Source organism: Bactrocera oleae, chromosome 2, assembly GCF_042242935.1.
Source record: "Bactrocera oleae isolate idBacOlea1 chromosome 2, idBacOlea1, whole genome shotgun sequence".
In the NCBI taxonomy this organism is placed as follows: domain Eukaryota; kingdom Metazoa; phylum Arthropoda; class Insecta; order Diptera; family Tephritidae; genus Bactrocera; species Bactrocera oleae.
In genome coordinates this window covers 88,141,830-88,159,013 of record NC_091536.1, presented here as the reverse complement: position 1 = coordinate 88,159,013, position 17,184 = coordinate 88,141,830, and the positions used below count along the sequence as shown (strand labels likewise).

Genomic DNA, 17,184 nt, shown 5'->3' with positions numbered 1-17,184 from the left:
TTAATTTTACAGATCAACATTTTTTTAAATACTATCATATTTATGTGGTATTTAATAAATAACACTGAAATCTAAAGTTATCGAAACAGCAAGCAAAAAAATAATTTATGAAAAACAACGAATACTAACTTCATAATAACAAAACCATTTAAAACGAAAAAATTACAACTACTTTTAACTAATGTCAATTGTAGGCAGATTGCCAATGCAAAAGCAAAAACAAAGTTAAGAGAGTCATCTAGAGCGCACTCATGCAATGAAAGCCGCTGTGCCAAAGCAGTGCCGTCAGCAAACAGTATGTATGTATGTATGTACGTTAAATGCTCAAGTGTTTTTGTTTGTGTAATGGAGACATAAAAAACGCGCATAGTGCAGTGTTGGTGAAAAAGAAAATTAGCACGAGTGCACATGTTGACTCATTGTAAATTGCCAACTTAATTCTAACTACGTATTTACTCCGACATATTACAACTCGTTATTTATATACCATTTTGCACAAAATAAATATCACCTTTAGCACAATACTACACAAGAGCGCAGCTTCACGTGAGATAAAAATAAAAAACCTGTAACTGATATTCTTTTGTACACTGTCAGAGGTTTATTTTGCGCGAATTTAATAGCGCACTAACAACACACCGATTATAAAAAAAAACAATACAACGAGTTAGGTAAAAACAAAACAAACAACCAGTTACTCGTATACATTACAACGGCTCCTTTTACAAAGTGCATTTATACACTCGTTGATCTTGCTGAATTTTCGACTTTGGTGCTTAAATTCGAGCTGCTCCCATTTTGGTGTGCACCTTATTCAGAACTGCCTCCAAGGCGTTGATGGTGTCGATCTACAGCTGTTGCGCCTGCAAAGCCAACAAACCAACAAACACCATATTAATATATGTGTATGTACAAACATAAGCGAAAAAGTGAGCAATATAAAACATAAAGTGCAAATTTGGCACAACAACGCCAACAAACAAGAACTTACCTTAAACGGCAAGGCTTGCAACAGTTTTACGTTCGGTCGGTCAGTCAGTTAGTTAACAAACGGTACGGTTACAAAGAATTAGCTTTAAAAATTTCGCACACGTTCGTGTTTAAAGCCGGTGAGTGAGCGTGCGTGCGTGTATTTGCTCCTTTAACGCCAAGATTTCGCAAGTAGAACAAGCAACCAAATAAAAGAAAATAGTGCCAAAGTTAAGGTACGCTCGAAAGCCACACAAGCACAAAACAAAACAAAAAAATAAAAATAAAAACACAAACGAATAACCGACGACATCGAAATATGCTGTGAAGACAAAAGAAGCCAATTGGCAGAACGTTTCCTTTTCCTTTTTTGTAATTTTCCGTTGTGAGCGCAAATCGTTCTTTTTTTTCTTCGTTTGTTTTTTTGCTGCTACGTTAACTTTGTCTCGTTTATTCCCAATTTATTTTCATTTTTATATCTTTTTTTAGCGTGTAAGCACTTCAATTTGCATAAATTTTTTCGACATTTTGCACCTCTTTTATATTACTTTGAGGCAGCGCTGAAAGTCATTGAAAGTATACATATAGTCACAGCATAAATAAAAAGACGCAGTGCAAATAACAACAACAACAGTAGTAACATTTAAGAACAAAATCGACACTAAGAATAACAGCCGGCTTGTGTAGCCACAAAATATCGGCAATATTACTTTTCTGCTGACGCCACCATTTCACATTTGAACGATAAAGTGAATATCGACAGTGAAGGGAGATATAAAACGACTACGAAAAAGGAAGGTAAGTGCTAAGCATATCAAATTGACAATGTAAAGAGAGAATTCAGCTATACATATGTATGTGTGTGTGTGTGAAGTTGCAATAGTTCGCCAGATTTTTGCATGCGCATTTGAAGCGTGGGAACGAAGTGAAGGTGCTGAAAATTTGAACACTTGCAATATTATAACGACACAGATGCCCTGCGCCCCTTCTATCGCGATACAAGTAAATTGAGTGACAATGTTAAAGCAATCGGGTAGATCTTGAGTACTGCTCATGAATTTTAAATATATTAAGTTCGCGCGGATTCTTTGCTTGAAGCCCTGATTAGATCTGTTAAAGTTTAATGTTCATTGGTGGGGTTTTGAAAAACCGTTGATTTAACAAGAAAATCAAAGTATATCTAGATTAAAATGAAAACTAAATATTTTGTTTATTTACATGTTATTTGGCTATGAATATTTAATAATCAGTCAGATTTTGGTGATGGATAACATAATGTATGCAGGTGCAATTTTTTATAAAGTTTTTTTAAATATTATTTTTAATTGAATTAGGAAAATAAATAATTTAATAGTAAACCTTCTTTTTATGTCTAAAATTATTTAACCAATATATAGAATGAAATTTAAAATTTTTGTCGAGAGATTGCATAAAAACAGGGTTGCAAATAATGCATTCAAACAACTTAATTTGCATTTAAATAATAATTTAATTTTCAAAATTTTAATCTCGAATTGCGGATTAAAAAATTAAAACAACAATTAAAAAAATAATTTGTTAATTCCATTAACAGGATTAAAAAAAAACAATTAAAATTTTAATTCTAAATACTGGATTAGAAAATGAAAAACTATTATACCAAGTATAAAATCGTAAATTAAAAAGCGGTATTTTTAAATTTAAAATTATTTCGCGCTTGATCTTCGTGTTTTACCATTTTGTTTACCTTTTGAAAATAAGAGAGGATGTTTAATAAAATATCAACAAATTATAACTTTTAGTAAGAAATATGTAAATGTTTATTGGAGTTTAAAAATATTTTATTAATTTTAAATTCTGATTTGGCTTAAAAACTATATTTCCAATTTTTTTCGATTCCAATTTTTGGATTAAAGAATTCAATTTACTATTTTTTATTTCGAATTTTACATTAAAAATTAATTTTAAATTTTAAATTTTAAATTTTAAATTTTTAATCCAAAAGTTTTTAATTAAAAAGTTTGCATTAAAGGGAACAGCTAGTCATTTAATAGGTTATATGTCAGCTTGCTATGCTATATACAATTATTGCTACTTCCAATACCTATGAGTTCCCATATTTCCCTTACAAGTAAATTACCACTATAAATTAAGCTTTCATGAAACTAATGTTTACACTAATATTTGAAAATTTTGCATTACAAACTTTTGGGGTTTCACTTTACGAAACAGAAAATCGAAAAAAATCGATTAACAATTGCATAACAAAAATTTGGTAATAATCGGCTTAGTGGCATCAATAGTTGTGTGTGTGTTTTTTTTTCTTATTTTTAAAGTCCCTCGCTTGACAATTTGTTGTGCTGCAGTTTCACCTAAAAACATTTTGCTGTCGCCTGCCTGCATGCCTGGCCTTATGCAAGCGACTGTGCATTACACATCCATATAAAAATATGTACATATGTATGAACCACAAGCAACATAAATGCAAAGTGCGGACAACCAACACTCTTCTCTAAGAAAACCACAAACAACAGTCAACTAAACAACAGCCAACTAACCAACAACAATAACAACAAACAGAAAAAAAGTTATTGTTGTTTTTGCTCTTTATATGTACTTATTCGTTGTTGGCAACAAAGTCATGATAAAAATTCAGTGCAGTGACAACAACAGCAAGTCAGCGGTAATATGCAAGCCTAACAGTTGTTGCGTCGTCTGTTTTATTGCTTTACTGATGGGTCGGTGGGGGTGTAGCGTCGGTGTTTGGTACCCGCGATTATGTTCAGACAACAGAAAACACTTTCACAAACATTGAAACAATTTCTTTCATACTTTTGTTGTTGCTATTGGTTTTTTTTTGTCCTAAAGTTGTTATGGCTGCTGATTTTATGTTTCAACCGAGAGTTTGTAAATATGTGTGTATTTACTTTTTTATTTTGTATATATGTACATATATATATAGATATTGCGGTATGTATGTAGTTGTTAAAAAAAATTTATGTTGAAAACTATATAAATACTGTTATTCTTGGTTTGCTTGATCTGCACTGGTACATTGCACTGGTTTATTTTTGTTTCGAGGTTCCTTATTGCTTGCTTTCATGTAAAGTCGGTTTCTAGACAACTTAAACTCGAATTTTAGTATTATACTTTGATTTTTCAAAACGTATTTGTGTTTGTAGCAAATTATTTTAAAATAAGTGATCTTAGAATTAGTTGAAATTTAAAGGAAATGTACTTATGTAGTTCTATAAATATGTAAACATTATATCATTACGGATGAATAAAATTGGTGTGTATGTTTGTAAGATAGTAATCTCTGCGACTGAACAATACAATAGAAATACACAAACAAACTTTAAATATTTTCGTTCGAAAACCAAAAAAAAAGCTAACTAATTCTTTATATTTTTTACAGTAAATATTTTTTTAATCAGAACTTAAAATCCATAATATTTTATAAAAGTCATTCAAAAATTAAAAAAAAAACATTTCATATTGAAAGCAATTAAACCGATATTTCAATATATTTTACAAAAATCAACAACCATATAAATAAGTTTGTGGCTTAAGTCTTTTGTTTTCACTCAACTCAAAAAATAAATAAAATCGCAAACTCTAACTAGTAAGTCAACACTAGGCAATTATTTATTGAATTTATTCAAGTTTTTCTAATATTTCATAGACAAGTTAACTTGAAAATGTGTACAAGTTGGTGATTAAAATTTTCGAAAAGTGTAAAAAGAATCATACCGTTGAAAGAAAACAGTTTGGTGTTGTTTTTCAAACCTGAAAGCGCAAATGTTGCGAAAATAATTTAATTTTCAGCTGCCATATATATGTATATGTATACGTATGATTTAAATACCTGGCAAAGCAGTTTTTCGAATTTTTCAATGAGTTTGTGTTTTCACTTTCCCTTTTACACAAACTTAGTTGCAGCAAATTCGTTGACACCTTGCCCATCGCCAACTGCAGTCTAGACCCGTTTCCATGGCGTGCTGCATAAATTTTCCTTTATTATAAATACAAAACAAAAAAAAAAAACATTTTGAAAAATCAAAACAATTAGAAAACATTTTAATTTCACTTTCGGTGGCAACCTGTTCGCATAACATGTTCATTTATACATAAGAGTTAATTTTAATATACACATATACATATGTATACCTATATATACATCCAATTATAAATTGTCTTAACTGCATTTGAGAGCTTCAACGCTTTTCACGTACAAATTATGCAATAAAAGTCAATATAAATTACACATATATGCACATATGTAAGTATGTATGTATATATATAGCGGCCACTTGCGCCTGCGCCCAACAGCAGAAGCGTCTGTGCCAACACCACCAACACACAACAGCAGCAGTAGCGTTGGCAGCGGCTTGTTAAGGTTGATGAGTGGAGCAGTGCGCTCACCTGTTGCTCGCTCGATTAGCTCACCGGGCCCCAATACCGTTATGCATTTTATGGGCAACGTCGTGACACGTTCGCTGCCAATTTATATGCGCAAATAGTCAAGTTGAGGAGATATTACCTAAATATTTACGTTCGCATTGTCTCGGAGAAAGTTAAATGCAATGTCTATAGCTAAGCGGCCGCTGGCACCTCCACATACACACACACACACACGCATAAACAAGTGTGGCTTTGCTAATGTGAGCAATCCCATGCAAAGTGAATGAATAATAAAATTTTCGCCGAATGCGTTATTGAATATTATTATTATCGTTCATTAGCATTTTTTTTATTAACCTACTTGAGGCGGTTCGTGATTTAACGATTCATTCGGTTTGTTTTCGGTGTTGCCGAAATATGTGCGCTATTTGCAATTTAAGTAGCTGTTGATTGAAGATGACTTGAAAAAAAAATTAAAATAAAAATAAAAAAAAATTAATAGAAATTTATGATAACATGCATACATATATAGCCAAAAGCTGTTACGCCATTTTTGACTGTTGAACAAATTTGTATACCCAAGTAGTATGCATTAAGCCATAATGAGTAGGGAAAATTTTATTTCTCTAAGAATTATAATATTTTTTTTACAAAATGTTCTTCATTGATAAATTTCTTAAAGTTTCACAAAACAAACAAATAATTTAAATATGAAATAAAATAAAAATTAATACCAAAGTAAATAGAAATTAAAAATTTTTTTATAAATGGTTTTGACTTAAATAAAAAAAACCGTTAATATTGTATGAAAAATAATTTCTGTAATTTGGTGTTTTTGGAATTTGTACCATATATCGCTTTTTATAGATATAAAAAAAGTTTGTTAAAAAATTTTATATCGTATTTATTTTACTCTTTTTTTTTTAAAAATTATTTGCATATAAAAATAGAATAAAACAATAATTATTTTACTATTTTTTTATAAAAATTATTTGCATATAAAAATAGAATAAAACAATTACCTAGTAATAATTTAAATTTTTTCTCGCTCTAGCAAAATATTTTTTTTATTCAATTCATCCAAGTTAATTCTTGTGATATTTTGTATCTGGTATAACTATTTAGCAGTTGCACCTAAATGTAGGCAATGTTTCAATATTGTAAATTAATTAATTTTCAGAAAATGTGTTGACTTTTATGTTGAAAATATAGAAAATAAAAGCAAATAAATATTATATAACAAATGTGCGAAAATAGTTTCAAGTCTCAATACAAAAAATATATCAATTAAAAGATTTAATTTTTCCAAATTATTGTATAATATTATTAAAATGCACTAAATCGCATACAAAGATATTTTTTTACTTTAAATATTCAGAAATAATATTTTCATATTGTATCTACAATTAGGAAATTTAAAAAAATATTTGACTTTTCCAAAATAGAATTTCATAAAGTTTTAACTGTAAATAGTAACAATGCGTTTGTATTAATTATTTTATGCTATTATGTTTTATTGTACTAAAGCAAATTTGTTTGTAAAATCTGTCATTTCACTTAAAAAATATATTTTGTTTTATTATTTACGAAATCATAATTTTTTAATACAATACGATAAATCCTTATTAACAAGCATGAACCAGTACTCACTACCAATATCAGCCATGGCGTGCTACGCAAAGAACAGTAAATGTCATTGTTACCGGAAATGTGAACTGTAAATGGCGATGCTCGCGCACGAATACGAGTACAATCAAGTGCCATTGAATGATCGGTGAACAGCGACATAAGAAATTAGCTGTTCAGAAGCAAGAATTACACAATGAAAGCTGTAAAAAGTCAAATAAAAATTTATAATAACATACAAGATATAATTAATGAAGCATAGGCGATATAATAAAAGCTCATTACCAAATAAGAGCATGGTTATGTAACGAGTTTTTTTTACGAGTATGTTTGAGCGAAATTTTTTTATAATTATGATATAAAAAAAGTATACTTTTTATGTAGCTGTGTGTTAAATTAAATTTTTTTTTACCTGTTTTCTTACATTCGTTTGTATAAATATGCTAGGTGGGTGTTCGTTAACCATATACATGTGTATTGGAGAACCTTTCAGCTGAATGTTTGCGACTTCTGTAAATCGAAAATTGTATTCTTATTAAATTATTATTTTTTCTTTTGTTTGCTTTCGGCTTGAGATTGGCTCGCAAAAGTAAATATGTGAAAATATAACTGGAAATAACTAGCTATTGTTAATCTTGCCCTCAAGGCTATTAGGTTTTGCAAAATGAGCAATTTTTGTATAAATCCGGGTATAGATTCGAAACAAATTGAAATTGAAAATCAATCGCAATTAATTATGTATAATAATTGCTAAAAGTGCGCGCTAAGTATTAAACATGTGTAAATGCGAATTGCCTCGCTTCTGTATAATTTTTAGTGTTATGCAATACATTTTTCGAATTTGCTCTCACGCTAGTTTAGTATCACATATGCCTGATATTATGAAACTAAATACAAATTTAATGCAAACATTAAAATGAGTTAGAAGATAATGAAGTAAATATATTAAATTATTTAATTAATTTTAAATAAATTTTAATACAAAAAAAAAACGAATTCAAATAAAAGTTGTTCTTAGTTATAATTATTATAGTTTTAATTTAATTTTTGTTTTATAAAATAAATTAATTTAAAGCTAAATATACTTCCCAAATAAAAAAGTCTCCATAGAAGAGCCTGATTTTGATGGGTCAGTTTTTATGGCAGATATATGCTATAGTTAATCAGTCCGACCAATTTATTCGCAAATGTACATTGCCCTGCACAATAACAGGAAAGAACGTGTGCAAAAATTCAGATCAATATCTCAAAAACTGCTAGTCCTTCATTTATATAAATATTTTATAAGATCTCCAACGTATCCTTCTGTTATAAACTTCATGGCCCACTTAGGGTCACACAACAGGGTATAGTTCAGGGTATAAATATATGTAGGGCATGAACTGAAGCACTTGAACTAGGGCAATTAATCAAAAATTAATAATTATATTTAAATAAAATTGAAAGAACCTGAAGTGATATAAAAAAAATTGAACTCAACATATGAGCTTTCGGCACTGTTAAGTGAAACCGAAAGTGTTCGGTGTAATGAAGCGTATAAATCGGCTTAATTTGTTTCCTCTTTATAAGTAATTCTTAAATAATTTTAATACTCACACACTTATTGACTATGTAATCTATGTAGCTAAACTCAATATAGTTGTGTATAACTTTATTAGCATCAGTTGTAGTAGACTGGAAGTAGCTCACAATAAAGTAACACTTTTTTTTTGGAGCAATTGAAATGATTTTGTCGAATTGGGGTAACATGAATAGCCAAATTTAGGAACTTATGTGATGCTCGAACATTACACATATGTATCTATGTATGTATATACGCGTATGTATTAAAGTATGTTTTTTGTCAATTGGGTTAAAGGAAATTTGTCACTCAGCAAAATATCGTTATTATGTAAAAGTTTTTCCCTGACAATTTTAATATTGATCAATTGTCAAAGTAATGTATTGATATTTATTAACGCAAAATAGTTTTGAAACAAAAAATAATATTATTTAAGTAGTACTACTAGTGTGAAATTAAAAAAAAATCAATTGTGTTTCCCAGATTTCAATAAATTATTACTATAACATTACTTATGTGACTCGATTACTATCAAATTTCTTTTACCGAGAGTTCTGTTTTTACCATACATACACCGAGAACGCAGGAATCATTCAAGCAGTGCATGACCTTTTTTACTTTTTTTTTTTATTTTTTTTAAACTCGAAAAATATTTAATTTTTCTTCCAAAAATTTTACTGTGCATTTCTAAAATATTTTTCAACATACCTATGAAATTTTGAAAGAGTTGATACAGTTTTAATTCTCAAAAATTGCTTTCGTTTTAGACTGTCACTGGGTGTGCTGCTTAAAGCAATTGTCGCCATTATTTACTTATATGTGACTCAAAAGAGCTTTTTTAGCCATGTTCGGATTCATCAAGCTTACTCAAATCTTTACATTGTTCTTCAACTGATTCTTCAATCGAATTTGATAAAAAAGACTTTATGTATGTGCACACTAACTTTATGGTTGCTAACTAACCCACCACAATCGATCAGTGATCAATTGAATGCTTCTAATTTAAAATATTTACTTCCGTTATACCGCATTATTAAGAAACGGAGCTTCTTATAACAATAATTTTTAATTAAGAAGCAGTTTTCTTGACTCGCCGTTACTTTAAAAATCAGCATGAGTCCTCCCGACCAGAGCCAAGACACTTTAATTGCAAAAAGAAAACATAATATAATATATGATAACGGTACATTTTTACAAATCCGTATGTTGATTATTATAATTTTTCCACACATACGCGTCACACTCAGAGCGTTGAAGCAACTCTAAGAGCATGCGACTCGATGACTGACATTAATGGCAAACTGACAGATAGTTCGGTTGCACGCTTTGTCATCTAAATCGATCCGATACAACACGATGTATGCCATTCCAAAGCGATCGGCAGTGATTTCTTAACGCCGGCAAATAACAAAAGCGATCGCCGCGCGCTGTTCTAATGAAGATTGGTGAAGGTAATTATGTATAACAGTACTATATATGTACATATAAATGTCTGTATGTATAACAACTTATGTTTGTATGTATGTAGCCACTTCGGAATATTTCTAATGGCGCTGCAAGATTTCACTTGGCAGATGAGAAAATCAATTTTAGCACAAGAGTTATTACTTTGCGCCTTTTGCACTTTGCGCTCTCTGCGGTCGCTGCCGCCGGTGCCATGCGGTGAAACAAACAACATTTGCATGGTGCACAAGTATGCCAATCGTTTTCTTATTCGTATTTGTATGCATGTATGTTTGGATACACTGGTGCGTATAACGGTTTCAATGAAGAGAAATAATTAAAATAATAATGGCTTCTTGACAGTGGCAAAGTGCGAAAACTAACAACAGAATATCAAATTATATATTTGCTTTCTATATACAAACATACATACATATATAAGCGCTTGTAGTGAGGTAGAATTTAAGAAATAAGAATAATGCTACTTAATGAAATGGAAAAGTTTTCGCGCTGAAAACTTTGATGTGCTTACATACATTCAAGTGCTGAGCTTTCATTATTTTATTTGATATTGCAATGGCTATAAAATTGAGCACCGTAGGGTATCTTGCAGAACTCTGAAAATTAAAAAGTTATAAAGAAAATTGGGTACCCGTAGTTAAGAGAACTTGTAGAGAACTGAGAATTTCTACAAAGACAAAAACAAAAATATTTCAAATGAATCAGTACTCTTTACACCACTATTTTGTGCATTTTTGTTAGTGTTATTTGGTTTTTATAATAATATGAAAAACCCTTATAAATAAGTAATAATTTCGGAAATCGAATTGTAAATTTTTCGTAAGCTGGTAGAATTTTTGACATTATTGTGTCGTTCAAGCATTGTTTACATTGTAAAATATTGGTTTCGCAAATTTTATTATGATAAATATTTTTATTGAAATACTTGCAAATGTGTATTTTTTTGGTCAGTTCAAAATTGTCGAATTTGATCACATCTGTTAATGTGAGTAATATTGAGGCTCTCTTTAATCTCTTTCACTTATTTTTGTTCTATTTTTGAGTATAAATGGGGATGTCTTATCTTGTACCCCGATCTTGTAGCAAAACCAAGCCACCATTATTGTCTCAAATTTGCTTCATAAGACTTTCTGTTCATGGAATTAAAAAATCTTACTCATGGAACTCATATTGCAATAATTGTAACAGTAAATTGTGTAAAAGAACTAAGGGTCATAAGGGCGATTTATATTAAAAAATATATAAATAGTTAATATATTAGTTTCGAACTTGATGAGATTGTATGATATTTTTCCATCCGAACTACCGTATGTATGCTCATAAAAATTACTATTAAGTAATGTAAGCGTAAACAAACTGCATTTTCATAATCATAAAAAATACAAAAAAAAAAAACCATAGAACATAACAGACTGTGCAAAACTTCAAAGCCGGAGTCAGGGTATTAATCAGCAGATTATCGTACTTAGGTATTTATTTATTTATATACATATGTATATATTATATTTGCAATATGCACAAGCATTTGAACTACATATTGTGTATATACTTGTATATACAAGTATATTCATGAGCTACGCAATCGGCAAGTGCATATAAAGCAATCAAATTCGCCAGCGACTCACAACCGGCAGCTAGTTAAACAATCCGCGTGATAGACATCAGCATGAACAACAGGAGCGGTCCGACTTTAGCAGCATCGGCGAGATTTGGAAACTTTACTCAAGTCAAGCCTACATATATAACATAATGTATATGTACGTAAAACATATATATACATATATACTGTACATAAACATATTTACTGACAAATATAGAAACTTTTTCAATTCACATAAATATAATACATATATAGAAATATCTCCATGTGTACATTATATGTTTGCTCGCCAATAGGCAAATAAAGCATATTTTTGCGTTTTCACATCTATCGCTGTGTATGTATGTACATACATAAGTATCGGGGTTTCCAATAGGGTTTATATAATTTCTAAGTGTCGTTGCTGCCATTTTTAATGTCATGATTTTACTCACTATTTTTTATTGTATTCAGTAATGTTTACAATTTTATTATGGAAAGATGTACGCAAAAATAACGTTTACCAATTATTCAGTCTTATTATCAAAATCATTGTTCTCCAATTGCAACTTTTGCGCTTTTGCCATTTTATGGTCGTAATAATCGTCCAAGTGTGTTCGTTATGTGTCGAATTGTTGAAAATTTCAAGCGTACATTTCCCTTACATAATGTTCAAGTGCCAATAAGACAAAAAACCGCTCAATGTAATGAAAATATTGCAGCCGTTCAAGCAAGTGTTGCTGAAGACCGCAATTTGACGATTCCAAGACATTCTCAAGAATTGGGACTGTCTCAAACCAAAACCTGGCGGATTTTGAGAAACGATTTGGGCTTGCATCCATATAAAATTGTTCTTACTGAAGAACAGAACGTAAACGTCGTGAATTTGCCGATTTCGCCTCGGAACAACTTGAAAACAATAACGATTTTTTTAAAGGAAGTCATCTTCTCCGATGAGCGGAATAGAACGATTATAATCAACTTTTTATGGTCGCAATTGATCTTGATAACATCTGGTTGCAACAAGACGGGGTAGGGTATATGCCACACAGCACGTGTAACAAACGAATTATTGCGAGAAAAGTTTGGAGATTCGATAATTTCAAGAAATTGTGACATTGAATGGCTTCCAAGAAGTTGTGATATAACACCATTGCACTACTTCTTGTGGGGTTATTTGAAGTCATTGGTCTTCAGCAAGAAACCAGACTCTTTTCAAGCTTTAAAAATCAATATTGAACGTGCTATTCATGACATACGACGCGGTTCATCGAATTCGTTCTTGCAAAAGAAGTCGTGGAGGCCATTCGAATGATGTTATATTCAGCACCTAATAGTAACGATTGTATTTCACATTATATGAACAACATTTGCATATCCTTAACAATTAGTGTATTTAATTTTTTTTTTTTTGAAAAAAACTCATATCACTCTTATTAGAAAACCCTGTATTTATACGGTGTTGATTGCTTACTCCAGTGGGAAATTAGCATGCACATTAGCACAATGTACCACAAGTTGGTGTTGCACGACTGGAAATCATATGAGAGGCCAAGTACATAATTTGCATGAATGAATATTTTAGTAGAAAATTAAATGAAAAATTACATAGCCAACTGGTGGTTAACATAATGCGAAAGTGCTTGGCGTAGGCTCATAAATTATATTATTTTTAATTTATAAAAGTTTTAATATTTTTTTTTAGTTTACTTAATTTTCTGTAAAATTTTTGTTCTGCAATTTAATGAACGTATTTAATCTTTTTATTGTTTCTAAGTTTAGTGTTTATCAGAGAATTTAATTTTCGTATAATTTTACATTTAATAATTTTTTGTTCAATTTAATTTTTCTTAACTTTACTTAACTTTGTTATACTTAACCTTAATGTAACTTAACCTTAAAGTAACTTAACTTAATGTGAATTATGTAATTAACTTAACTTAACGCAACTTTACGTAAATAAACTTAATTTATTTACACTTATATGTAACTTAACTCAATTTATAACCGAATTTAACTTAACTTAACTAAATTTTACAACATTTTATTTTATTGAATTGTAACAATTCGTAGTTCAGATTTTTTCTTATTATATATTATAAAATATTTTCCACCTGCAGTACATTCGCGCATGCAACAATCGCAGCATTCACGCATGCGCAAAACATTCACAGTATTACAAACAAGTACAAACTCTTCATTCAACATTTCACAAAAATACCTTCTCAAATATGCGTAACTCCTTGCTTTACTCATGGTGTGGTCACCTACGAAAGGAAAGAAACATAAAAAACAAAAACAAATGTTGAAACGAAAAGCTTTATTGCTTTGGCCAATTTTTTCCAGCATTCACTTTATTGTTGCTTTTGGTATTTTAAATGCGTTCATCGACGCATCGCGGAGAAAGTTGGTCGATCACTCGCTGAAAGCAAGGCGAACGACGCCACAAAGAGATTAAATTAAAAACGAACGAAAAAAATTAATAAAGTGTTAATAAAAAGCAACGCATAGCTAAGAAACCCGTATTAAAAATAATAAAAAAATAAAATAAAATATAAGTTAAAAAATTTTTTAATTCAATACAAAAAGGTATAGAAAAGCCATGTGTGACTTTCATATAATATGCGTGCGTACAGACTTAAGTGCAAATGCTTGCAAAACACACAACTATTAATAATAAATCAAATGCAAATAAAGATAAAAATACATAGTTAATTTCGGTGAACCTGACGAGCTTCTTAAATGAATTTTGTATATAAGCTTTATCTACAAGTGCGATTATTCATATCCGTTTTTAGTCATTGCACTATGGAGGTGGTGTGGCGCCACACCGATCTACAGCCGGTACTCGGCAAATAAAGTGGGCTGCTGCAGAGTTTTATTCAAATTTTTATATACATTTAGTAATACTTATGAACATGAGCTTTATTGCCAATATTGAAAAAAAGAGGTCTCCATAATATTCGCAATGCAAATAATTGTTTTTAAATTTACAAATTTGATTTTGTATAAATTTTATTTTACAACTATCTATTTTCAAGTATATTTTAAAAATTGTCATTTATGTGGGATTTACGTTTACAAAGTTTTGTCTACCACTGTGACCTCGACATGCATTTTGTTTTATTGCAAAATCGTGTAATTATAGGCAGTTATATGTAAATACTGTCAACTTGTATGTATGTATGTATTGTAAAAATTCGTAGATGAGTCGGGTACAACTGGAGTCACATCATACACATATACGAGTATATCTTTCAACAAGCAATCACTTTTAAACTCCCACATTAAGTTATATTTGTATGCCCATTTCTATACATACATATGTATATACATATATTATGTATATTGGTCTGTAAATAATCATGAACAAGTGTTAATTTACTTACAAGTATATAAGTAAATAAACAATTGTGGTAACGACATAAAGGACACTTGATAATCATCATAATAAAATGAGTTTTAAATTACACGCAAAATTTCATGAGCAAATATAACCACAAGCACATCAAAAAATACATACATACATACGAGTACTTATGCATATATACAAATGTCTTTATGTATTATACATAAGTTTCTCTATTGCAATTATGATTAGAGAGCTTTGTGGCGAAAAAGAAGTTAAGTGAATTTGTGTAACCTTCAATTATTGTTTAAGGTCACTTTGATATTCACGCAAATAATTTTATATTTAAGCAGTGTATTTAATTTTGTGCACAAAGATAATAACACAAGTCGCATGCCATGAAGCTTAGGTTTGTTTGTGGTGAAGGCTCAATTTGTTGACTTATTAAAATTTTTGGTTATAAAAGTTGTTATCTAATAAACATGCTTGGCAAATTGTTTCAATCTGGATTTTATGCCAAAAAAATATTATCAAATACCTTGACACTAAGTTAAATCATAAGATTTTATGTTCCAATATTTTGTCTGAATCTATAAGTTTTTTAAAAGCATCACATTTTTTAATTATTTCGTTTATTTATAAATCGTGTTCTTCTCGAATGAAAACAATGGACGTGCATTCGACATGACATTAACTATTTTCTTAAAATACGCTAGGTACAAATCAATTTAACCTACAAAATTTGTTGGAAAAGCCTTTGCAGCGGACAGCATCCCAACCCATGGGTTATATAATAAAGAGTCTTTAAAATAATCTGTGCCGAATATTCTAAAATTATTTTATTTTGTTTCGCTACTCAAAATTTAGTTTTCACTAAAAAATAAGAATTTCAAATTTATTTTTTTTTGAATTGCTGTTATTTTTTTCAAATTCAATATATTATCCTAAATGTAGGCAATATATAATATGTATATTTGATACATTGTCTTTATTTTGCCGCATTCATAATTAATATTTTATCGTAGTTAGAAGTTCTTCTAAGTTCTCTGGTTGTACTATTAATAAATCAGCAAAAATTAAGTGATATATATATGAGTATACCAATGTCAATTTAATTTTAATATAATTTATAAAAATTTAAAAAACTATCACTTTTATAAAATAAGTATTAATCAAATGACAAATCCGAAATCGTTAATATTTATAAAATATTAATTAAATTAAAACAAAGAAAAAAAATTTACCTTCGGTTGCAACGATGTTTAATACTCTACACAAATAAAAAAGTTTGCATACAAGAACTTGATTTCGAACGAACCGTTTATATGGTAGATATGTGCTATAGTATATCGATCCCAAAAAAAAATTTTTGGGTATTATACCGTTGCCTTGCACAATAATCCATGCAAATCTTCGTGAAGATATCTCGTGAATTAAGAAAGTTTTTCATACAAGGGCTTGAATTTAATTCATCAGTTTGTTGACAGTTATGTGTTATAATAGTCCGATATTGACGGTTCCGACCAACAAGCAGATTCTTGAGGAGAAAAGTACCGCGTAAAATTTCAGATCGATGTCTCAAAAACCAAAAGACTAGTTCGCTTATATACAGACGGCTATGGCTAAATCGACTCAGCTCGTTACGCTGATAATTTACACATATTTATATTTCCTACTTGCCCTTGTTTCTTGTAAAAAATTAGTAATAATTGCAATGCATTGATAATAATATTAATATTTTTATAAATTTTCGAAAATTTAATATTATCTGCATGAAAAGTTATTTATAAATAATTCTATTTGGTTTTCATTTGCATTAGTTATTTCATGTTTGTTTTTGTTTTTCTAAAACTCTTATGTGTACCTCACCAATATGCATGTACTTGTAATATCTACTAAAAAATTCAAAACTAACTACTAAAAACTACCTCAGCTCATAAAGCACTTAACACTTTTGAAATAATAAATATAAAATCGAATATTTTCGCAGCACAATATATTATAATATATGTATGGTTCAAATATTTGCTTAAGTAAACAAAACACCCCGCTCCCACATACATAGCTGCCTTATACTCCAAATCCGCTCTCCACCCAACGACGAAGCAACTATTTTCGGACACTCAAAAGTTTAATGAAACAATTTCCGTGCATAAAACTACATGAGTGTATGTATCTGCCTCATATACAATACTTTCATTTTTAGTTGTATGCCAGGTTGTTTGCGCGTCTGCCTGCTTAGCCAAGAGTATG

General features: G+C 29.8%; 1 protein-coding gene and 1 long non-coding RNA gene across 6 annotated transcripts in view; one reads left to right on the top strand and one right to left on the bottom strand.

The window, feature by feature from the left end:
- LOC106622345 (serine-rich adhesin for platelets) overlaps positions 1-17,184 on the top strand; it is a 113,548-nt gene that overhangs the window by 467 nt on the left and 95,897 nt on the right. For 3 of the 5 annotated variants that reach the window (XM_070105952.1, XM_070105953.1, XM_036361108.2), the window contains exon 1: positions 1,625-1,767. The gene's annotated coding sequence lies outside the window, so the exon portion shown is untranslated. Of the gene's footprint in view, positions 1-1,458; positions 1,768-17,184 lie in introns of those variants that run through there. The other 2 variants (XM_036361104.2, XM_036361103.2) reach the window with 1 other exon arrangement.
- Positions 579-1,120, bottom strand: LOC138855847 (uncharacterized). The gene is made up of 2 exons (XR_011394956.1): positions 992-1,120; positions 579-863 (listed from the first exon to the last, which is right to left on the bottom strand). It is a non-coding gene; the product is annotated as an uncharacterized lncRNA (long non-coding RNA).